General features: G+C 45.9%; 1 protein-coding gene across 10 annotated transcripts in view; it reads right to left on the bottom strand.

The window, feature by feature from the left end:
- Nucleotides 1–26,136, bottom strand: part of syt1a (synaptotagmin Ia) — a 168,690-nt gene that overhangs the window by 86,507 nt on the left and 56,047 nt on the right. For 8 of the 10 annotated variants that reach the window (XM_072710088.1, XM_072710070.1, XM_072710068.1 and 5 more), the window contains one exon: nucleotides 18,114–18,167. The exons of 1 other annotated variant lie outside the window; for it this stretch is intronic. The gene's annotated coding sequence lies outside the window, so the exon portion shown is untranslated. Of the gene's footprint in view, nucleotides 1–18,113; nucleotides 18,168–19,445; nucleotides 19,474–26,136 lie in introns of those variants that run through there. One more of the 10 variants, XM_023838660.2, reaches the window with a different exon arrangement.

Below are 26,136 nucleotides of genomic sequence, written 5' to 3' on the forward strand. Positions count from 1 at the left end.
AGTCGCTATAGTTAGCCTACTATGCCTACTCCAAGTAGTCCTATGTCATGCCGCTGCTACACGCCTCACAACAAATGAACTGCAAGCGTGTTCACGTGACACGGTGACAGTGAAAAAGCGACAGGGTTCGGGTGTCTTTGAAGAAGGGGCACAAATCAAGCCATTATTTTCACACCTTTTTAAATCGCGCAGCTTTAAAAAAAAAAAAAATCACGTCTTTCAAAAGGGCACTTTTTTGGACTGAGGGCAAAAGGGCAAGTGCTTCAGCACCACCTCGTCTCTATCTGTGCACGCCAGTGCCAATCCTGGATGTGAGAACCCCCACCCAAATGTAGCCCTACACAATGTTCGATTTCGTTACAAACAAGTAACTCCCTTCCCCAAATGAAGTCACCATTCTTCCCATCCCTTGTGTCATGTGACCCTATCTGCCATGCAGTGTTTGCCATTTCTGGGCCCCGGCTATTGAAGTGACTGTTTGTGGCCAACAGAGGGCCCCCACGTAGATGCGTGACATTTGTGCTGCTGCCAACCTGCCCAGAACATGTCTTACAATAACAGTAATAAACAAAGATTAAGTATCAGTAATAATTTATGGTAAATCAGGGGCAAAGGGACCTAGGAATCCACCGTCCCGGCTGTGCTGGAGGCCGTGTGCTGTTAGGAAGTGTGCTGTCCCAACCGGTCACTGGGCCTGAAGAATGAAGCAGCACCAGCAGCAGCTGGGGATCCCCCCCCCATTCACAGATGCTGCCCATCAGCCGGGTGGATAGAAGGGGAGGGGGGCCGTGTGCAGTAGCATCAGTCACATCAGTGCTGAGAGTCCGGCTACAGTCCTGTGACCCCGCGACAACCGCCTCTGACAGCACATGTGCCATAAAAAGCACCCAGAGGCAAAATCAATGCTCCGATTTATCTGGAAAGCTTGAATTACTGACAGATGTTCCCCTAAAGCTGTGTGAGTGAGTGTGCGCCCTGCAATGCACTGGCATCCTGTTCAGGATGTCCCCTATGCTCCCTTCAAGAGGCTCCAGGGCCCTCCTGCAACCCTGGATAAGCCATTGGAAGATGGATGGGTGGATGGATCGATAGGAGTGTTTCCCAAAGCAAAACCATATTTAAGTGTAAGAAAAATACAAACAATGAACTGCAAGATCCATTCCCCAGTCCATCTTTCCTGTATGCAGGGGCGATTCTAGGATTTTTTAAGGTGGAGACCATAATTCATACAGAGGGACCAACATGATCATTAGCCAATGATTTGTTTTGAACTGGTGTGACAGGGGAGGGCAGTGTTCCTGTGCCCCCACCCCCATAAACACCCCTGCCTGTATGTAATTCAAGGTCACAGTGAACCAGAACCGCCCACCCAAAGTCATACTGCCAGCTCACCGCAGAGCAAACCTACTTCGTGTTCTATGTATAGCCATCAAATCACCTAATCTCATGTCTTTGGACTGTGAGAGGAAAGAGGGATGTACCACATATACAGAGTGGTGGGGGGGCATTCAAACCCAGAACCTTGGAGTTGCGATGTCACTAAGACACCATGGCACCCTGACACACAACATGCCCCCCTAAACACTAAATCAAGGCCTCAAATCAGCCGTAAAGCCTGCCGACGTCCGCATTAAGAGCTTCGAGTGCGAAGGTGGCACAGCACTGATATTTACCGCAACGTAACATTTGAGACGGTTTGAAGCGGGGAGATTGTCGGACAGGTACTGTACACTGTTAGCCTCAACACAAGCTGGCTGTCATTCCTCCGTGACCTTCCTCAGAAAGGTCACACCTGAAAATCCCCACAGATACACAACGAGGCACAGCGGGCAAGGAAAACTAGCCTGTGAGACCAAACAACTTACAGCCGTATTTCACTCGCTTCACAGCCTGGGCAAGACTTTGGCAATTCATTTAATTTGACATTTAGCTGAAAGCCAGTGTGACACAACAGATTTTTCCAGGGTTAACCAAACATTTTAAACAGTGATGATCTAACTAATTACTTTAAGTAATTAGAGCCAGTGTAAAGCTAAGGTTAATTCAATGCATAATAATTGAATGCACTTTTATTCCAGCCTGAAATCTGCTGTACTACCAACCTGAAAACGATGCAATAACACTGGCAAATGTTACACCGGAAGTAATTATGGTGGGCATAATTCAGCTTTTTATTTAAAATACAAATTCATCCTGAGAGGTTACTCAAAGAATAACTGTACATACACAAAATTAATTCATCTAAATTGAAACGAATAATTCTATTTAATCAATCAATCAATCAATCCATCCATCCAACCATTCAACCATAACAGCTGGTCCAGTACCGGGTCACACTTCCTCAGGAGGCACAGGGGACACCAGTACACCGAACAGCACTCACTAACACACATAGGGGCCATTTAGAGACACCAATTCACTTAATTGCATTATTTTTTTTGGATTGCAGGAGGAAGCCAAAGTACTCGGGGGAACCAGTCCCAACTTTTTACCCCAAAAGAGAATGCAAAGTGGGGAGAGAATGCAAAGCGGGGAGAGAATGCAAAGTGGGGGCAGGATATTAACGCCCGACCCACAGTCCTACCCACTGTGCATGTGTGTGTGTGTGTGGCCTGCAGTGCATTTCCCCAGCGACAAACATGCATTCTCCTTCCCAGTCACATGGATGTAGTGTCAGCCAGTCGAGGACGGTCATCTTTCCACAGGGACATCCAATTACGTCCATGGCTAGTTAGTCAGAAAACAACAAGAACCTCTTGATATAGTGTCTCACAATAGGCTTTAAATATGGGACACCATATCTAGTTCCCACCCCATCCGGAACAAAAAAAGCAAAGCAGCACTCTGAATAGATTTTTCCCGCTCCATGTCACACTGGAGGCTAATGAATCGGACGACAATGGCAGAGACATATTAGCAGATAGCTTGGCAGGGCTATCTGTTCCTGACGGTGGAGATATTAGCAAACGAATCTGGAGCGAGGCATGCAGGGCACGGTCAGCTGACCCTGCTGAGTTTATCCTTTGTTTCTGTACTCAGTATTTATTAAAGCTGAAAGACATGGCGAGGCATACCAGAGAAAGAAAGAATGAGACAGAGAGAAAGAGAGAGAGAGAGAGAGCAGTAAGAGAGGAGTTAACCTGCTGCTGTCTGGCTGCGTTATGCTTACACACACACAAAAAACATAGCAACTTCACAATTACTACATTATATAGGTGCATTTGACTATTACCCATCCATCCATCCATCCATCCATCCACTCATCCATCCATCAGCACTTATTCAGTGCAGGGTAGCAGTGAGCCTGGAGCCCATCCTAAGAAACACAGGAAATACAGGTTGGGGGAAGGTTATTATTGGGCGAACCAAGGCAGGCTGGGCCCACCATGCTTAAGTGTTGGGCTGTGGTGGGATTGGGGGGCTGGTGAAGTCTGGATTGGGAGCAAGAAGGAAAGAGAGACAGAGGGGAAGAAACAGAAGGGAGTGGGAAGGAAAGGAAGAAAGCAGGGCAGAATTACACATATATGTGATAGTGGCGGTGAGAGGTCGTGCAAATTGCAAAACAAAACACAGTTGCCCCAAGCCACTTACTCCATTTACCTGATGCTTTTATCCAAGGCAACTTATATTAGAGAGAAAGTTTGTATTTTACAGGATTTGAACCCACAACCTGCCGACGGTGTCAGTGTAATACTTGATGAGTTGCAGGAGCTTAACCCTTAACAACAGTGTGTGGCAGTTAAAAAAGAAAGAAAAAAAGAAAGAAAGAAAGAATTGAGTGGAACCAAAAAAACACACCACTGGTGCTGAAGGACTGACCATCTAACAGAGAGCCTTGCCTTCTGGTCACACCTCGCTCCAGACCATTCTGGGCCACAATCCCTGTCCCTCTGAACCTTCTTTAAGAACCTGTGCCAGTCCCACCTTGGCCCAGGCCTCACCCAAAGAGACACACTCTCTTTGGCAGCCAACTCCAAACGTTCGGGGATCGGGCCCTACTCCAATCTGTGGAGAGTCCCCTGGCCCTTGGAGATCCTGAGACTCTGCAGCTCCAAGGCCCTGGGGATGGCTGTGAACCGCTCAAACAGCAAGGGCAAGAGTGGGGCAAGAAGGAGAAGCAAGGCCACTGCAGGGGGCAAAAAGCACAGCTTCTCCCACTCTGACAAACAGCTACCCGTGGACGTTTGTTCTTCTTGGCCAACATGTCATTCGGCCTCCACTTGCCCTGGGTCACGTCTACACACAGTTCTGTCTGAATAGCAAGACAGGGCCCATCTACACGGTTAGAAGGCAATTCCCCCAGTGTGATGAGCACCCCTGGAGAGATCATCCCGCTGCCAGGGACCTGGACCCTCTCTCTTCCCCTGCAGAGCTGCTTGCTGGCACTATAATTACAGCCTGCAAGCTCGGGTTAAACTGTAAATTCACACCATGTGGTGGGATTTCTGCTTTTTCGCCTATATTTATACAGGACAAAAGCAGCAAAGTTTCCTGTGAGTACTAAACATGACTCAGATTTTATTAGACTTTTCAGCTGACTTCTACAGCACAACTTTTATGGGTGACCATCCACGTACCCTCCAACAGCTTATCGTGGTCAAGGTCATGGGGAGGCCGGAGCCCCACACCACCAGGAGATGGGCACAAGGCAGGGTGCACCCAGGATGTGATGCCAGTCCATCAAATGACACATATGGGCACACACACATAACCACACACTAAGGAAGTGTTTCTCAACCCAGTCCTCAGAGACCCCCAGACAGTCCATGCATTTGCTCCCTCCCAGTTCCCTACCTGTCTGGGAGTCCCCAAAAACTGGTGTGAGAAACATTGCCCTAAGGGAAATTCAGCGACACCAGAGAACCAATTCTCCTAATGGCATGTTTGTGGACTGCAGGAAGAAACAAGAGAGGTAAACAAACATGACATATGGACAACATGCAAGCTCCATGCACACAAAGCAGAGGTGGGATTCGAACCCCCAACCTTGGAGGAATGAGGTAACTGGGCTACCCACCAAGCCACCATGCTGTTATATAGGAATAACATCAAAATACACAGTGTGAAAACAATGGTGCAAACAAAGTGACTGCCACTGAGTAAATAACAGCATCAACAACACATAAAACAGCAGAAAATAGCATCCCTAGCCTCTAAATGCAGCTTGGTGGTGATTCATTAATTACTTCATTCCCATCTTTTGCAGACAGGTGTGTGGATGTCAAAGTCACACCTGATCCAGTAAACAGCTCATCAAGCCAAGATGATCCACCATGCTCATCATGAGACGTTATTGCGTGGCAGGTAACGACTTCCCAGCAAACCTGTCAGATTCATGTGACGACATCAGATAAATGATCAACCCAATGCTCAGACTTTGCCAAGAAAAAACCCCACAACATCTGTACATACAAAGACTGTACGCACCAGGCACGGATTCAGTCTCATCTATTTTACCTATTTGATTTACCAAATAAACGAAGAAAGCCCAGGGCTTTCACTAACATTTACGAAATCCTAGGCTCTATGTAGCCTCAGTCCTTGAACCTATTAGCAGCCATCTTGTCTCCATATCTGTGCTGGTACATGGAGCTCGACAACGAGTAGTTTATGAATTGGGCATGTTCAGTCTCTTTGCTGTCTCTGTGACGGCAGGAGCACAAAGCCTGTGAGGCATGCCTTTATTCCTCCTCTGAACAACCTTCTGAGCGAAACAGTGTCCTCCACAGACAGAGAGGGCTGGCAACACTGACGTTACCTTGATGAGCCAGGCCCTGCTTGTTCTCATGCTTCAAGTAGTTCTATGGTGACTCACATCAGAATTGGGAAACTTCAGAAAATGGTCCATTCCTCGGCCCTTAGCTCAGACATGCGAGTGCTCCAAAAATTTGTGGACACATTAAAGTGTTTATATTGTTTCACATGCTTTGATATGAATACTTAAATCTTCCCCAAGCTGTGAGCGAAGACTCCATCACTGCTGACTTAACCCCATCGTTTTATAAATCCTACCGAGATTTAATATATTTTTTTGCTTTTGAAAACTTGAGCCCAGTCTAACCGGAGCCGCATCTGAGAAACATAAGGCAGGGAGCCTGTTGGGGCCTGGAAGCAGCCCTCGTTTGAGCAGCGCAGCTCCTGCCACGGCTGGCTCCGGCTCCTATTCACGCCCAGCAAGGTCACACCACGTACTTCCCCTCCGCAGCTGTGACACTTTCTCCCGTCGCTCACTTGCTTCCTGTCATCTCTGTTTGGATTTTGCTAAAGAACGAGCTGTTTGGTTGCACGTGGGGTAGAATGAGCGTGTTTGGTGGACTAGCGCCCCTCAACTAGGGAAATCTCTAGCTCTGGGGGCTACAACTCCAGAAGATTCCCTCCGCTAAACTGACCACAGCTAAACAGGTAGGAGATGCATTTTGGTTTGGCTCCTCGATCTGGAGCCCCCCCCCCCCCAGTGGATTCTGTGATTGAACTGCAAACTACAAAGCTAGCATCCCCTTCCTTTACATACCAGCCAGCCGCTTCACCTGCAGGCCGAGCCTGGGGCTGAGCGACCAGCCAGGGCGACAGGGCAATGCGCTCCAGCCTCGGTTAGCAGTTCAGGCTCACCGAGGCCTTACATCCACCCGAGGAAGATGGCTCCTCCTGTCACTTATCATCGCCACCTTCCACCTGAGCTGTGGATTTCAGAACACTGGCTCTTATGTGACAAATCCGTACGGAGTTGGCTTCCCGCCAGCAGAGGAGAGCTTCTCCTAACCCCAGGTTAGGAAGTAGATGTGAGGGGCTGAGGAGAGCCTGTCTGGGGGGTCAAACTAAAGTCTCTGCAGATAGATTTCTGCACCAGGAACCTCTCAAAATGACACTAGCACTAAAAGGTGATCACAGGCCAAAAACCCAGGTATTAAAGTGAAGGACAAGTTTCTTTTAAATGATTAACAACAGCTACCCCCATCCATGGTGTCCCCTGCCTTGTGCCTCCTGCTTCCATGGGCTCCAAGCTTACCACAGGCTTACCAGCTCTGAAATGTTGGGTGGGCCACAGGATTATCTAAGGAGACTGGAGGTGGGCCAAGCTTACGCCTGGGTGGGCCAGACCCACCCTTGTGGAGCTGGCCCTAGCCTACCAGAAGCCTACCCTGGATAAGTGATCAGGAAACATACTAACGGATGGATGGAACAATAGATACAATCTTGAAATCAGATGACCTGGGACTAAATATTCCCAGCACAGACAAAGACAAAAGCTCCAATGCCAATTATTTCCCCGTTTTATTTTAACCTATGGGTCAATGAGACTGTACCTCACAGACAGAGGAGAACGACCACGGGCTGCTCTGCCAGAGCATGAAGCTTGGCAGAGAGGTAACCACGGCCACCAGAGTTTGATTATGGCCTCTGTGCTGATAGCAGAGATAAACCCGTAATGTGCTGCGCCGCCAATCAAATTTCCACGTTAGAAAATAAACTGCACGGGCTTCAAAAGGTAGGGAGGGGGAGCCACACACTGAAAGCCCACTTTTGTCCACAGTATGAATTCACCTGATAACAAAATGTCACATTATAAAGGCTGCCGATGATACCGTCTGACCCAGATGTTTTTTGGCAGATGTGTAATCGCTGAGGCCGTATTCTTCCAGCTGACTCTCCCGCTCTCGCTTCCTCACCCTCCACAGCAATGGCGAAAGGGGCATCTGCTTTGCTGGGGGTACATCGGGAATGCAGGGCGAGCCCTTCACCTCTCATTCCCCTGGCAAAGTTTTTAGGAGTTTTAAGCTGCTGTAAGTGCAACGCAAATTCTGATTCAATGGGACGTCAATCCCTGACGCAAGGAGAGTCTAAGCAGCTGGAGTCTGAAGGAGACGCTGAGTGTGAGGCTACTGCCATGATGAGTAAGATGGCACACAAGGTAAATACTCCACTGATCTGCATGCCAGTTAGCCACCCATCGCCAGTCACAAAATTAAATCATGCTTTATTTACGATCTGCACAACTATGGGTACAGGTGCACTGGAATGCTTAATTTCTCATGTCCCATCATGTTCGCTTTTGAGCAATACACACAAACACATACTGTTTGTCGAGATCGAAACTTCGAGTCCAACTGCAGGGTCACCAATTTGTGTGGTGCTCCATAAGGGCCTTGCTCAAGGGTCTTGTGACTATTCTGCCAAGGTTCGAACCGCCGACACTGTCACAAACACACAAAGCGAAGTGAATATGGCTACTGCTGATTCAGATAAAGTATCCAAGGTATGTATGTAAAACGAATAAAAACCCACATGTCTATCAGCACTGCCTTGATCCTAATAAAAGGCAATTGAAGGATCTTTGCAAATGGACTAAACTATGAATTAAACATCCCAAAGCTAACACTTAGAAAGACCAGTAGAATTCACCCTGATTCTCCGCACTGTCCTTCGGGCTGTCTTATTCTTCTCAGAGCGATGCTAGCGGGTGCCAAGGCCACATCATGTGCCATCTGCTTCCTGACGCAGGTCAAGAGGTTGGCAGCATCAATCATCCCAGAGAAGATAGGCTTCTCTCCTCCTCCCAGCCCCTGTGCACCTGGTTCAGTTAAAAGGCAAACACAGGGCACAACTGGGGGAGGGACAACATCACCAAAACCCCGCCCCCAAACACAGCAACCGCGCACAGATTGGGTGGATCTCTGCAGGTCACAGATGAGCGTGTGTCCCAGGCTGTAATACTGTACAGAGCAAAGGGCGACATCGCCATCTGCATTCTGGTGACCGGGACTCTAGCGGGACTCTCTACCCAGCTGGAGAGTGTGCCAAGAGTTCCTGGGAGAACCACTGAGGGGGGCACAGGAGCAGCACCCAGTAGAACAACGACCACTTCTGGCCGTCTGTTATCTCTGTTAGTGCGCATTATGGCCGACTCTCATGTCTGCTGAATGGTGAGACAGACAATCCTACAAAAGCTGTTTTCTGGGCAAATCCGCCCTGCTTCCCCCCCTGAAACCAGCTGTGGTCCTTGATCCCTGGTGCCCTCCACCCTCCATGAACACCTCACAGGGACCCACTTAAAAGGGGTGTCTATCAACCTCAGAAGCTGCCGCTCCATCAATGTGACATCACATGCATTTTAAACAAATTCCACCCCCATTCACTTACATTCAGCTTGCTTTCTTGTCACTAAGCAGCCAATCGCCAGTTTGCCTCAATTTTATGTTGTGTAAATATTACGTAAAAATTGAAATATTTCTCATCACAGCTTTCATACACAACCATCTTTAATGTGACCTACTGTTGTATTCAAAGAAACAAAGTTCATGGCCTCAACATCCAGACAGAGTACCCAAGTGGCACAGCACCTGCCTGCCATCTACACAAGCAGAAAACCTTCACTCTTTCACAGAAAGCTGCTACTCCTTCAAAGAAAGCCTGCGCTACTTCTCAGAAAGCCTGCACTCTTTCACAGGCCAGCCCTAGCCAATCCATGTCTTCCTGACTAACCGTAATAAGCAGATAATGCAACTCACGTCAAAGTTATTGCAGCGCATCATAGACAATTTCCGTTGTCCTGGGGCTCCACAGACCCTGAGATTAGAGGTTACACCTTGATTAACTCTGACTTTTTTTAATGCTAATACAGCTGGGGGGGGGGGCTGATTCATCCCCTATCTGAGTCCTTGAGATGCAATACAAACACATTGCTCATTTACATAAGTAACATTTCCAGCCTTGACTTTCTCTTATGAGGACACGGACAAGCAAAGACGTCAGGAGACTTAAGCAATTCATTGAGAGTGACGAGGGTGAAACGTCACCAGAAAACATGATAACCGAAGCAAAAAAAAAAAATTGTCTCCTTATAAACATGAATATCTTCACATGAAAGCGACACATTTCTTAAACTGCACTGTGAACAAACTACAAAATCACTTGGATGCTCTGAGGGTCAAGCGGTCCCAAGGCTGGCTGGCGGCAGCACTTTGTGGCCCTAAAGATAGTCTAAACAAATCTTTAAATGCATTCAAAAAAAGAGAGGAGACAAGGAGCAGCTTCACGTGTTCAGGTGGCACTTTTTGTGGATTTAATCCCCTCTCCGGGGAGAGCAGAAAGCCTTGTGCCAGGCACACTCACACTGTGCCTTAGGGAGCAGGACAGGGACAGCACTTCCTGTTAATGGGGACAAGCCCGGGCACCTACCTGCCTCCGCCAAGCGCCACCCTCAGGCCTGCTCTCATACGCCACCCCACTGCCAGGACTCAAAACAATTTTTCAGGTTTCCAAAGAAATTCTACCAACAGAGTAGCATTGTCCCATCGCAGGACATTAAGGAATTGAGTAGAAATGCCAGAAATCAGTCAGCTGTGGAGCAAACAGAAAGGAAGCTGATTATTTAATTACTATAATACTAGCCAATAAAAAAGAGGGGCGGAGCCGGGCCCAAAAAACAGGGCCAACAGCCTGTCACCCCCCCACCATGTGCACACAGATTATCTGATTAGCGGCCGACCCAGATTAAGTCCCACGCCCATTTAAAACGTACAGCACTGCTTGCTTGGACTCCATGATGCACTGAACTATGCAAATAGTATAATCAATTTAACAGGGACCTCCATTTTACTGATAGCACCACACTTGTTCAAAAAAAAAACCAAAGCAACATTGAGGAGAAACGCAAAGTGAAACAGGACAGCCTTCCACCCCCAGCTGCACTGGATCCTCTGTATCGTCTACATGGGCCGTGATGATCTTGGCCTCTTGGAACGGCTCTTGAAAAACATGGGGCCCATCATACTCATCACACCAGGGCAGTCCCAGCCCCTATCAGCACTTTGCACATTAGTGCACGGGAGGTGTTTGGGGGGTGGCCAGTGCCTGGAACTTTTTTCAGCACCACGGACAGCTGCCGCAGTTTTCCGACAGCACGCTGACTCACGGCGTCATTAAACAGAAGGGCAGAGTGCCGTCGCAGGGTGCACGCAAACAAGCCCACCGTCTGTCTGTCCGACGCACTTTCCCAACACGTGATCTCTGGCAGGGGGCGGATGGGGGGCACTATGTTTTTCATGATTAATCATATCATTCACACATTTTAAATTAGCGTGACTTAAAAAGAAAATATCTGAAAAGTACATCAACTGCTGCCCGATTCCCCTGCATATCAGGAAAGTGTTTATGATAAGGTTTGTGTGACTATGACAGGGAAACAGCAACGCCTACTGTAGCATGCCTAAGGCCGCAGTCTTCGGGCAGAAGGGGCATATGGACGTCCTCGCCCCAGGAAATGCATGCAGGTTTCCTACACAAAGAGGGACGCAACAACTCAACAACATGGCTGGTGCTAAGCTAGAGGGTTAAAAATGAGAACATTCAGTCAAGTGCTATTTTTTTTACAGAAGGACAGCCAATAGAGAACCAGTGCTGGTTATGAGAGGCAGGCGGGTGAGGAAAGTGGCCAATCAGACTGCCTGAAACTCTGGTATCATTATTCTGATGAAAAGCACTCGAAGGAGATCATTAGAAAAGACAGGGAATCATAGCTTGTCAGCCAGAGCATTTCATGTTAACTAGAGAAAGAACTTTCTACCCCAAGTCAAAAACCAAGTCCAAAAAATTCTATCAAGATTTGTAAACTGGTAAAATAATAATATTCAGGAACAGGGATCTATCAGCACTGCAGAAATGACTGCATATACCAAAGGCAATACAAACAGAGATTACAGATAACACGGGACGCTGCAGGTTGTATTGCAGAACATAATGAGGTGGCAGGAGTCCAAAGCACAGTGGAAAGGCAAACCTCAGATATAGGAACAGCAATGCCGCGGTGACACAGAAGATGGCCAAGGTCAGCACCTCGATCAGAATCGGCACTACATGCGGGGTCTGCTCAGACCCCACCCATCCCATCCCAGGCCCTGCCCATTGCAGGTCACTTGGCCCCACGTGCCCCCTGTCCACCATCTCTACATCTGACCCTGCACTATCATCACAGAGACTTTCATACTGTGTATCAAGTGGGCAGGTAGCTCAGTCGGCCTAGCGTTTACCATGAAAAAGGGGATTGAAATAAACCAGACAGACAGACAGACAGACAGATAGACAGATAGATAGATAGATAGATAGATAGATAGATAGATAGAATAGCCAGCATGCCCACTTTCTTTGTGACAACTGTCTCTGGGGCAGCTGAGCATACGGGGGGCAACAGTGATGTCATCAGCAGCGGGAGCTGGGGGCTCACTCTCCTGCAGAAGGCAGAAGGCTCTCAGTGGGATGAGGCGTGCTTTGATCCTGCTGTGGTGGGGGTAAGAGTATCATAGAAGTACATTAGGAAAGTGGAGGGGGAGTCAGGCTGAGCCCCTGGTCTGCTGTGTCTGGGGGGGGGGGGGGGGGCGGGGATTAAAAACAAACAAAAAAATTGATGCATGGCTGAATAGATAGACAGACAAACAAACAAACAGACAGACAGACAGACAGACAGATAGATATATAGATGTTTGAGCATGCTGCTTGCAATCAGGATGCATCTGTCTGAAGAATACAAAACAAGATGCTTCAAACTACTTCTCGAGTTCCTATTTCCTGTCCCGCTCTGTTCTCCCATAAGAGGGGGGGGGGGGGGGGGGGGGTAGGCTGACCAGGGGGCGTGTGGAGGCGAGCTGGGATGCGAGCAGGTGCCATTGGCCCTTCCTCCCTGTTGTCATGGAGACCTCGCTCTGCCCCAGCAGGAATTACCTACTCTTCCACACACGCACACACAAACACGCACACACATACACATACACACACACGCGCGTGCGCACGCACACAAACCTGCATGGAGCGCCTGTTTCTCTGCCTCACTGAAGGGAGAGATATTTTAAAGAGTGCCAGGCCTTTCCAAAGCAGCCATTAACATTTAATTACCCTTCCAGGCTACAGTAACAACAGTGTCTTTAGAGCTGTAGGGGAGAGAGTTCGGACAGAGCACATCTGTAACGGCGCACCAGTCACTCAGGATAGAGCATCTGAAAATGCTCGTTGCTTCACTGCTGCAAGACCCAACTGGTAATGGGGAAGAACCACAAAACCCTGTAATGAGCAAATTGCCCCTGCTCCCACCCACGGATCTGTCTCTCCATTCCCACCCACGGATCTGTCTCTCCATTCCCACCCACGGATCTGTCTCTCCATTCCCACCCACGGATCTGTCTCTCCATTCCCACCCACGGATCTGTCTCTCCATTCCCACCTATGGATCTGTCTCTCATTTCCCACCCACGGATCTGTCTCTCCATTCCCATCCACGGATCTGTCTCTCCGTTCACACAGGTAGCAGAGAAGGGTCATGGGGACTCTGTGCGCTTTATCTTATATAATTCGAAAGGTTCAAAGGTTTAATACCATGTGTCTCAATCCAGTCCTCGGGGACCCCCAGTTCTTCCCAGTTCACAGCCAATGAAGAAGACCGAATACGGAGTACACATGTGCCTGCCGTTTTTAGGTCCTATCTCCCAGTACAATCCCAGTAAAGTCCTCCAAAGTTCCTCTGTGCAGCCCAACGGTGACATGGCCAGCCCGTCCCAGGATTAACCCCCACGGTGAGGCGGCCCGATCTTTTAGCAGTGCCGCCCGTGCCAGCAGAGCAGACGCACAGCGCTCAGAAGGGCCCTCGCTCGCTAATGAATGCCAAACACCCTGTTACGCAACGTTACGCAATCCAGCCGTCTGGCAGACGCCCACAAATCGGCATGGCCAATGTGCACATCTTATCACCTGATCCGCTTTGTTTCAGCAGGCAGCGTGGGGGGGGGGGGGGGCACCCCTGGTCTAAAAGCACAGTCTGTTGCTGCAGCACCAATTTGCCAATTCCTGCATCTGACTGCACATGGACAGCACTACAAGAAGCTCTCCTTAGGTAAACCAACATGCCATGCTTGGAAACACAACGCAACTAGCCCATGCCCGGCCCGGCCCGGTACAATCCGTGCAAGATTTCCTGCTATCACACACGACAGGAGATTAACATTTGGTACCAGATGTCGTTACATATTTTGACAGTGTGATTAGGCAAGTATCGGGGGCGGGGAGGGATAGGGACAGATGTAAACTGAATGCAAGAGCCTCAGCCTCAGAGGAAGTGTAACAGTCAGGCAGAGCATTGGACAGCCTGCTTGAGTTAGGGTCCATCAAACAAAGATCTCCGTTTGCCTCAACTGACCTCTGTGTTCTTACGCTGGGGACTGTTCTTTTTTATTTTAAGGAATTGCGATCAGAGACTAGAAGGGTCAAGTCTTCTTATGGTGGATCAGCTGTCGTTCTACTTGAAAAGACCACAGATTGCTAGGCTGTGCCATGAAAGCCCCTCTGGGCACCGGAAAGTGAGGAATACTATTAGCAATTCAGGCTTGACAAAAGCCATTGACATTTAGCACCCAATCACTGATTTTACCTTCAGCTTCCTTCCAAGTTTTCCAAAAGTCCAAAGCTGGTTTAAATTTAAGAGTATTACAGTCAGAGCCTTTATAAAGTTAAAAGAAGGATAAAATGTACCAGAGAAACCAAAGACGTGTTCAAGATACAAACTGATGTTAGATCTTTTTCTGGTCCTATCAAAAAAAGATCAGAGGCCAGAATAAAACAATCATGGTAGGAAAACAAGAAACACGACATGGCATGACATTCGTGCTAAATGATGGACAGAAAGCACGTACGGTCTGCTGACACAGACAGTGTGAACCAACAGCACACATATGTGAAGGATAACATCCACTCTAAAGGAAGTGCGAAGCAAAGAGTGCCCGAGACATTCTCAATACACCTTCATTTAGACTTCTTACAAACATAGGAAACAGGAGTCAGATGGATCTACATCAAACTCCACATGAAACAATCGAAATCCATTCAGAAAGCATCACCATCATCAGACAGCCTCCTCTAAAAATATATTTTTTTAAAAACCTACCCTCAAAAAATTAAACAACAAAGAGTTAATGAAAGTAAATGAAAAGTACTACCTTGTTTTTCACTGAAAAAATCTAAAATTGCAAAATCTAAAGGACAAGAACATAGTAATAGCTGCTTCAGTCAAGGACACTGAGAATAGACTGGTAACGTACCGTAACAATCACAATAGTCACAAAAATAATCTACACAAGAAAACTAGATGGGTGAGACTGCTAGTTCTGTTGAACTGAGAAAAGACCTAAATTAAACTGGATTGACCTGGAATACAATTCAGAAATCTTTTCCTAACAGAGATTAATCTAGTGTTGTGGTAGTGTTCCCCACGGAACAATACTAAAGTAAATTTCAAAATATATTAAAAGAACGTACAATTTGGGGGGTGACTTACAAATGACACCTATCAAATGAATGGGGGGCTTCATTTTTCTGTGCAGGGGTTCAATCGGCATCAACTGGGCAGGCTATGAAGAATGTGCTACCGCTCAAGATAAGATTAGACACTCCGGCTGGGACACGGGGCAGGAATCAGGAAAGATCCTGAGCCACCGGGGGAGGGAAAAGTGAAAGGGCATTAATCACGGATGGCACCTTGGGCGCAGGCAGGTACCTTTCATCAAGCTGCCAGCGTCGGCACTGGTTACGTAACTCACACACACTCACGCATGCACACACACACACACCCACTCACGCATGCACACACACACACACACACACGCATGCACACACACACACGCATGCACACACACACACACACACACTCATGCATGCACACACATACTCACACACACTCATGCATGCACACACACACACACTCACGCATGCACACACACACACACACACACACACGCACATGTAGGGTAAACATATCCTTATGGGGACCGCTCATTCATTTCAATGGGAAAAATGCTAACGCTAACTTTGACAACCTTAACCCCTACCCTGCCCTTACCATAACCATAAGTAACCAAACAAAATACAAGAGTTTTTGCATTTTTAGTTATTTCATAGCAGTCACCGATTTTTATAAAATAGAGTTTTCCCTTAGGGGGACCAGGAAACCAGTCCCCATAAGGGAAAAACGGATATTTATCACGTTATGGGGACATTGTGTCCCCATAAGGATAGGTAAACCCGTTCGCATGCACACACACACACACACACTCACGCATGCACACACACACACACATGCACACACACACACACACACACACTCAGGCATGCACACACACACACATGCACACACACACACACAAAGTCTCGTTTCCAGAAACACAGTGGGCAGGGAGACAGTCTAGTTAAAAAGGCTTGAATTCTTTTATTTTTCATCTCAAGAACCATCACAGAAGTTCATATGAAAAGAATGAATCACTCATATGATGGTTCTTGGTAAACAGTGTGCATCCATCTCAGAATTACTGGTGATGGTTTAAGAGAACCGCACATCTTCTGTTATAGTGGACATTCAGTCACCTAAAGGATTATTAGGAACACCATACTAATACCGTGTTTGACCCCCTTTCGCCTTCAGAACTGCCTTAATTCTACGTGGCAATGATTCAACAAGGTGCTGAAAGCATTCTTTAGAAATGTTGGCCCATATTGATAGGATAGCATCTTGCAGTTGATGGAGATTTGTGGGATGCACATCCAGGGCACGAAGCTCCCGTTCCACCACATCCCAAAGATGCTCTATTGGGTTGAGATCTGGTGACTGTGGGGGCCATTTTAGTACAGTGAACTCATTGTCATGTTCAAGAAACCAATTTGAAATGATTCGAGCTTTGTGACATGGTGCATTATCCTGCTGGAAGTAGCCATCAGAGGATGGGTACATGGTGGTCATAAAGGGATGGACATGGTCAGAAACAATGCTCAGGTAGGCCGTGGCATTTAAACGATGCCCAATTGGCACTAAGGGGCCTAAAGTGTGCCAAGAAAACATCCCCCACACCATTACACCACCACCACCAGTCTGCACAGTGGTAACAAGGCATGATGGATCCATGTTCTCATTCTGTTTACGCCAAATCTACCATTTGAATGTCTCAACAGAAATCAAGACTCATCAGACCAGGCAACATTTTTCCAGTCTTCAACTGTCCAATTTTGGTGAGCTTGTGCAAATTGTAGCCTCTTTTTCCTATTTGTAGTGGAGATGAGTGGTACCCGGTGGGGTCTTCTGCTGTTGTAGCCCATCTGCCTCAAGGTTGTGCGTGTTGTGGCTTCACAAATGCTTTGCTGCATACCTCGGTTGTAACGAGTGGTTATTTGTCAAAGTTGCTCTTCTATCAGCTTGAATCAGTCGGCCCATTCTCCTCTGACCTCTAGCATCAACAAGGCATTTTCGCCCACAGGACTGTCGCATACTGGATGTTTTTCCCTTTGCACACCATTCTTTGTAAACCCTAGAAATGGTTGTGCGTGAAAATCCCAGTAACTGAGCAGATTGTGAAATACTCAGACCGGCCCGTCTGGCACCAACAACCATGCCACGCTCAAAATTGCTTAAATCTTTCCCATTCTGACATTCAGTTTGGAGTTCAGGAGATTGTCTTGACCAGGACCACACTCCTAAATGCATTGAAGCAACTGCCAAGTGATTGGTTGATTAGATAATTGCATTAATGAGAAATTGAACAGGTGTTCCTAATAATCCTTTAGGTGAGTGTATGCCTATAACTATACACGTGTGTGCATACAACTATAAATGTGTGTATACACCAACTCCCAGACCTCCAAAACTCTCCAAACAGACGCCTCCTTTTTGGGATTACCGCGGATTCCACAAGATTAGCACAGAAAACGGACAGCCATCACCAGCACAGCTGCTTTTAAGCTTCCTGTTCTCATTAATGGGGAGGGGGGCTGTTCTTTGGCCATGGGCTGGCAGGTGTCGGGCTAATTTTGGAAGTCCATTTGAAGAGCTCCAGCGTGATGAATGGGTGGATCTGGAGATGCTGTAATTGTACTGCTAAGAATACCATGTGACGTCCCCTGGGAGCCTGACCCCCCCCCCCGCTACTCCGCAGTCATTGAAATCCAGAATTCCCCAGCCGCACGTGTGAATATCAGCCATTTAAATGCATCACACATTTGCAGCCTATCTAAGAATATCAGAGGACCCCACAACCTGCTGGTGAAGCAATTTCAAAAATATAAGAAGGGTATTTTGCCAAAGAAATACTTACAGAGTTTCCTAATGGCTCACTTTCTCCTTCCCGTCCCCCTTGAGAGGCCGATCACTGGAAACGAAAACAGACCAGTGTTGGCATCATCGTAGACAGAGTGTACACTTAAGCAGCATGGATAGATCAAGTTTGTGAGGTTAATTCAACTGGAATTCATTAGAGCAGCCTGGTCAAAGTCTTTAAAAGGCATCCCCTTTTCCCCAACTAGGAATATCTCTAGAGACCATCCATTAAATGAGAAACACGGAAAGTGGATGGCTGAGGAAATGCATGGAAAGGAAGATAAATTTGAACAGATGAGTGTAAATAGATCCAAAACATACACACGCACATACTGTACAGGCTTGTAATTATATCTTTGTGGGGACTCTCCATCCATTTCAATGGGGAAACATGATGACCTTAACCCTTACCCAGTTCTAACCTTATAATTAACCAAACAAAATACAACACTTTTGGCATTTTTACGTTTTTGACTGCATTCACGGATCTTTGTGGGGACCTGAAAAATGGTCCCCACAATGTCAAAATAACAGGTTTTTATTACATTATGGGGGAACATTTAGTGCCCACAATGTAATGTACTGTAAATATAATCCACACACACACACACACACCACACAAAACCTCTTCGAATGGGTTTTAAATTTGGCCAGAACCACAAAACGTGGCAAATAATTCAAATGGTCCTACGTCTATGTCAAAGGAAAGAAACACCAAAAGTTTTCCTACAGTATATATCCTGTAGTGTTAATGCCAAAGGCTCCCCAGTGCGGTAAGAAAGTTAGTTTAATCTTAACATTCAATTAAGGATGTTTGGAATTACAGCTACAACATGGCCCACAGGCATGGTTTAAAAGTGCACCACTACGATTTTCTTTAATTAACACGATTATTAAAAAAGGAGATTCTTCATTAATCATCCGACATGTAGAACCACAATATAAAAAGCTAGTTGTTTTTTTTTTTGCTGTTATTTGTATTTCTTTCCCCAATGAGACAACTTTGTAATTTCAATGCATAATTATAAGTTACTTCTCAATTTGAAAACAAATGCCAGCTTCACGTCGTGATTCAATTCAGCCCGCGTGAAATCTGTTTACGCAAGAAGAGAATCACCGTGCGATATTGAAGATGTAGTAAGTGCGCCTTGATGTGCTCTTACTACGGATCAAACGAGAAAACTACGTAAAGCAATGGAAAGCTGCCGCCAGCAACACGACGAAAGTAAAAATTATAGCTAGTACAAATGGACGTGAAACGTATTCAGTCCCTCCCACATTTTAAAGATTTATTTGCTTTTAGAGAAGAATAAATGTTTAAGTGACTTACCGAAAATAAAATAAGCTCTGCTTATACGGTTCAGCCGCTAAATCCTGCGCGTGTTTTGTGCTCAGGGAGAAGCGGCTCCGGTTTTGCGGCTTGTGCAGCCGCTTTATGATTCTCATCGATTTGCTTAATATGAGCATCTGTGTTACCTGCATGTAGCAATGGCTATAGACGTTTGAAGGATAAAACAACCGGCATATCAAATGGTCAAACAAATAAATAAATATAATGTACATGGATCGTTCCCAAATCTGCAGTATATGCAATAACAAAGTAGATACATGTGGGACAATCAGCATTATTTTGGCTGCATGATATTATGTAGTCAGCGAAATATATATGTCTGTATTTTTATATTTTTTTATTCTTTTTGAAAGAACGAATTTCCCGAACATGTTATTGGCGGATCTGTTGTATCGCAGTATTCGTTACGCATGTGATTATTGCTGTCGCGCATCGAGTCATAAATATTTAATGTCTTTCATAGGGTCTCTTTGTTTCTCCCCTCTGTCAAGCTGTCAGGCGGAAGGGTTTAAAATGCAACCAACAAGCAAAGACGAAGTTCAAACGGCGCCGAAGCCTGTCAATCTGATGCTGCAGCCTCTGTTTCTCTCCGGGTTTTCATAGCGAATTATGCACCGGTGCAAGTTAGTCATTCTCGCCTTTTCTGTTCTGCTTATTCATCTTACTCATTGTCCAAATACTGACAATAACTGTATACAGTATGTGGCCTGCTGCCGTGTGCTCAGTGCTGCCTGGGATACGGTCCAGGCTTATCACGACCCCTCCCGGATAAGCATTTGTAGATGGATATATAATCTCCGCACAACGGCTTTAGTGTCACTTTTTCTTATATTCAGTCCTTTGAGTTGTGAAAAAAGTGGCATTGCCCAAAAAAAGTAACAAATGACTTTGTAACACAGGTTACTTAAGTTCATGATATACTTCTTTCATCCCTATGGTAGTAATAACACTGGCTTTTCATCCACTCATAAATACATTTTAAAATCATATTTTCTGTATTATCACTTACACAAGCATTGCTAGAAGATGTTTATCTTTAACTAAAGCTTCTGAAAGTTGTCTAGCTCTAGCTACCAACAAAAGTGTCATATTTATTTCTGAGTGTTATTCTCTGGTTTTAAATTGTGTTACCTGAGCTGAAAAACCACCGTTCCAAAGCTTTTTATAGTTTCCTGCAGCAACATGCTTTGGTTTCCTGCAGCACACAATGCCTTCGTTTTTCACTGATATTTTCTGCATCATGCCTCTGCGTCATGCCCATGGTATGTGAGAGTGTGTGCCCCACCATGGACTGGCATTCTGTCTCCCGCCTTGTGCCCTGTACTTCCTGGAGCAGACTCCAAGCTCACCAGGACTTGGTGCTGGATAAGAGGTTTTTCAGATGGATGGATGTACTGCATCACACCACATAATTCACATCTGTATCATTATTTATCATTCCAGTTGAGTTCTGTTGGGCTGCATTATAGATCAGAAAATCGCGTAATGTTGCCATTACACAACGGCGAAGTGCAACAAGGCCTTGGCTGAGCTGCCCTACTGAGCCCCGACATTCTCAACTCACAGCCTTCTGTGGCGCAGAAACACGTCGCCGGGACACAAATGAGTCAAACTATGACTAAGTGCCGAACGCTTTTGAAATGTTACTGATTCATCAGCACGCTAAACTGAACTCGGGCTAATGACAGTGCAGGCAGGAGTACTGCCACTTTAAGACGCAGCCTCGCCACCCGTTCTGCGGCCCTGTCTAATGGCACCGCCGGGTTCTGGGGGATATTGTGAGGTCTGATGCCTTGTATTTTTAGATAAGATCACTGCACAGAAGTGCACTGGGAGGGACAAGGACAAGTAATGAAGGGCATTAAAGATTACACATCCAGCTGCGCATAAAAAGGTGCAATTCAGAGTGAGACGCAGCTCCCATCGGTTATACTACAGTACCCCGTTGTAAGGTATTACCAAATACAATAGCTTATTTGTTAATGCTTAGTAATGTTACCTTGTATATGACATTAACATATGTTTATAAAAACAGATGTGTTTGTTAGTGATTAGTAATATGACCTTATATATGAAATTAATACTGTATATGTTTATATAATAGATATGTAATAAAGCTTTGTGCCTAGTGCTGCTTGGGATAGACCTCAGGACCTCCATGACCCTGACCAGGTTAAGAGGTTTGGAGATAGATGCATGTATGGATAGTCATGTTACCTTGTATATAACATAAACAAGAAAATATATGCATATAGGCAGATTAAGTGGTTGGAAGATGAAGTGATATTTGTATAATACATCCTAGTATTATACAAGTATCTAATAATGTCAGCTGACTAGGATGGGCTAAAGGCTCCCCTTTGACCCTATACTGAATGAGTGTTTGGAAGACGGACGGATGGATGGATGGATGGATGGAATATAGTAATGGTGTGTTACCAAAGAGAAGCCTTTAGATAAGTTACTCTGTTGATTAGGCCCTTAAAAATATCTATACATCCATTCAATATTAAATGATGGTCAGTTCTCTCAGTATAGCTATGCTTTTATTTGTAAACACTGGCTTAACATTGCCCAGTACTGAGGTTAGCAGGCTTCTCTACTGTGACAGAGAAGTTGTCAAAATAAGGAAATTATAATGGAATAATATCAAAAACAAGATGTAACACGACATTTCACATTTTCGTATGTCATCTTACACTTCCTGGCTATATTTGTATAGTCACTAATTAAGGATAAAACGTGAAAAGTCAGCTAAAACAGGCTTACTTGTACTGTAGTGGCACAGATATTCTCACCTCTGCGAGGCAGCCCACCTCCCCCCGTCCAATGCCTTTCCGTTTTTGTCCTCCTTAATTTGCAGTTCATCAGTAGCGGCCATTTGGGAAGCCGCTACCAGAGTGTGAGTGGCCAGTGGAGTGGGCAGATGGGATGCTTCCTGCTCAGGGGCCCCTTGAAGGGCACATCGCTCACCCTGCACCATCCCATCTCCCTGTCAGCCCCAATTTCCTCTGCTGAATGAGACCCATTTGGGCCCACTTCAGTGCCGGTCGCCATCCGTGCCATGTCACGATTGCAGCGGGATGCTCCCCGCTTGTATCATTACCACCCCCGCCTTTGCTATATCGGGGGTTTATTAAGGATCTCGAGAAATGAATCTCTCGAGTGCCAGCAGAAAAACAGCAGCCAAGCAGCAGCATGTCGGTCAGAGGGGGTAGCGCATAGGCACGTCACCAACGTGGGCCACTGGGGGGCGGAAGCCCTAAATGGATCCAAATGAGCCCCAATAATGCTTGACCCAGAACTTTTAACAACCATAGTCTCAGTTTCGGAATTCCATACATCACAACAGTCCTAGTCCAAGGCAGCATTTCCCAAATCCGTAGTACTGTGACCTTCTGGGGCTGAGGGTGGAGTGGGGTGGACCATCAGACAGACTCTAGCAACACCCCCTGCAAAAGGTCTTCTTTACTGCACCGATGTCAATGAAATGTTCAAATATACATTTTCCCGACGGTTTTCACACACCCAGACATGCTATTAACTCCTGCTGCCGAAGATCAGACGGCGTAAGCAGGAACATTTCTGGATACGGTGTGCCACAGGGTCCAAATGGAAATAGACAGGCAACTTGTGTGAGGAGAATTTGCGCTGTGAGCCATCCCATAATGATAAAAAACAGATTTTAATCACAAGCTGGAAAATTAATAGTGGGGGGGACCCAATTAGTGCTGTGCGTTCATTTGGCGGAAGAGGGTTGGGAAAGACACCCACTGTGAAACCGAGCCCCTCTCTGAAGGGAATGACCTTCCGGCGAGACGCTTCTCAGGTACACCTCCACTTCCTAGGTTTCTCTCAGCCAACTCGCCAGACTCCCGTTGCAAGCCATAACTCCACCTCTGCAGCGGTGCCGGCACAATAACCGAGCTCTAATCCATCGGCTCGCAGGATAAAGATGACGCTTAAGAGTGAGAGATTTGTGGCGGGATAACAAGCCAAAAGCAGCCAAGGTGTACAGTATAAGACGCCTCTAAGAGCCCCAAACAAGCTATTAAAAAGTGTTCCCACCAATTCCCATAGATACAACAATTAAGGATTGTTGTCCAGCACCGTCCTGTGGATTCATGGCTGAAATGTGGAGTCAAGATGGTGCCCAAAATCTACTGAATGGTCAGGAGTGTCAGCATCAAAAAGGGCAGATGCCAAATTACACCTTGTAACTGACCTAGTCGGGGTCCTTATATAATGACCCTCATAACCGGCTATTGGTGGGAATAGGAAAGAGCTACATGGTGACACCTTAGAGTGCCGGTCTGCATTAAGGCCCCAGTGAGAGACTGCAGTCTCGGTGTGAAAGGATACGAGGTTATTAGCATTTAACTAACTGTCAAAAGGTTCCCTCTTTAAATGTAACTTTAAGTTCTCTGTTGTTTCAAGATCTCGGTTCCATAACGGATGCCCATCCACCACCACAAAGGCTTCCCTAAAGGTACGCTTCTTTTCACTGGGTGGACATTTCTTTAGAACAAGCAAGGAACACTACCAAAGAATTATTGTAATAAACAGCGATGTTCCGACCCGATAGCAAAGATTGGAATCAGAGCAGATCCAAGCATTATTTAATTAATCGGTATTGGCTACAACAGCCCAGTCCAAAGCCTGATCTATTTACTTTCCCATGCCCAAAACTACAAACTATCAAGATGTCAGCCATGTGGAAACTCTTTAAATTGCTAACTAAAAGTAGTCCAGCAGCTACTTGCAATGTTGGCAACACCATCCTTTCGAGATGAGGTAGCAACAGAGCATCGTCAACTACAACAAATCTAATTAAGCCCTTGCAGAAACATCATAAGGAAGAATATGGTGAGGCTTACTGAGACAAAGAATGCAGCGACACCTGCTGTATGTTATGCATATTTAAATGTTTATTAAAAGATAAGATTGGGACTTTAAATCGGCAGATATAAATATTGAATGGATTGGATCTGATTGGGGTAACAAAAAAGTGGATTGAGACATCCCTAGTAATAAATGAGCTGAAGAAATGCAAAAAAGATATGTGGCAGACATCCTCGGATATGGAAATACGTGTACTAAAAAAAGCCTGTTCTACATAGGAATATACTGAAAAATTACAGAATAATAACCTATAATAAAAAAAGATTAATTGTATAAATTATTTCAACAAGAAGGATAACATCTGATGTAAAAAGATATATTAGCAAAAGGGGCTCACTCGTGTATTAACAAGACAACAGATTGCAAACTAAGGACCAGATACCAGTAACTTCTGCAGAGCCTCCCTGCCAAAGACCAAAGTGCCAGCTTCCAGCTTCATTGTCTATGTTTTCATTGCAGGCTAAATGATCAGCTGACTTGCTGGCTCTGGAACCAATGGAAGACGCAGCAATGTTATTGTCAGCCTAAGGGGTGAGCAGAAAAGCTACATTAAACTTAAAAATGTCACTGGTTGTGAATTAGTTTACATTATACACACACACACACACACACGCACACAAAGAAAAAAAAAATTCTATTTTAACACTGTACCCTATTTTGCCAGGAATAGGCTCCACCCCCTTCCACTGCAAGCTTGTAGTGGTTGGAAGATAGATGGATGGATGCAATTTAGACTAGCAGTTCAGCCAGGTGTTACATATTAAGATTTATAAGCATGATGGACATGCAGTGTTCTGAATCCAGATATATTAAAATACTCATGTTTCAGTTCTTGTAGATGCATTCCAGTTTGAGAGATTGAGCTCAGACACATGATTCAGGTCACTCACCCAGCACAAAGCCAATAAGACTCAACACAACCTACAAGGGTGAGGCTGGGGGTGGGAGGACTCTTTCTTAAACAGGATGAGATCCCCGACATGCGTCTTACATTTCTGCTGCTATCAGGTGATGATCTAAGGCTTTGGCGACGTCAGGAAAACCGGGCAGAGAAAATAGAAGCGAATGACGAGCAGAGGAAGGGAAATAGAAGCTATGCCTCTCCTGTGTTGCTCCTCCAGTGTCTCCCAAGCAGAAAAGCTCCCTAATTACCACGATAATTAGCTGCATTGATTTTTATAAGTGAACTGCTGCCGCTTGGTTATCTAATGGATTCTTCTGTACATTGACTCAGTCCAATTAAAAGCACTATATTCTGACTTCAATTCCTAAATGACAAGTGTTTTCTAATTTATTCCAAATGAAATAAAAAAAAACAAGCCCCATCTTGGAGGCCGTAAGATATGGGACATTAAGGTTGCCTATAAAAAAATCGTGATGTTCCAGAATAAACAAAGCCCAGAGAACAGCTGAATACTGCAGGGCCTTAGCCAGCCCTTAATGAAAGATGTGACACCCCCCCCGTCCCCTGCAACCCCGCCCCCCTCAGCAGAATTGTGATTCAGTCGGTTGCTTATTAAAGAACAAAAGGCACACAAATCTGATCCGTATCGGTGAGGGCCTTATTAAAATTCGGGGAGGGGGCCAGGTATCTCACATGTCGAGGATGTGGCTGGTGAGATGCGCCAGAAAGACCAATCAGAAGAGTGACTGCATATGATGAACCAATCATCAGGCTGGACAACCCTTTGCACATAAACATACCTGAATATGATAGGTACGGAGTCCATGTCATAACAAATTCATCACAATGAGTATTTCTGAAGTT

This window comes from Paramormyrops kingsleyae, chromosome 1 (assembly GCF_048594095.1).
Source record: "Paramormyrops kingsleyae isolate MSU_618 chromosome 1, PKINGS_0.4, whole genome shotgun sequence".
In the NCBI taxonomy this organism is placed as follows: Eukaryota; Metazoa; Chordata; class Actinopteri; order Osteoglossiformes; family Mormyridae; genus Paramormyrops; species Paramormyrops kingsleyae.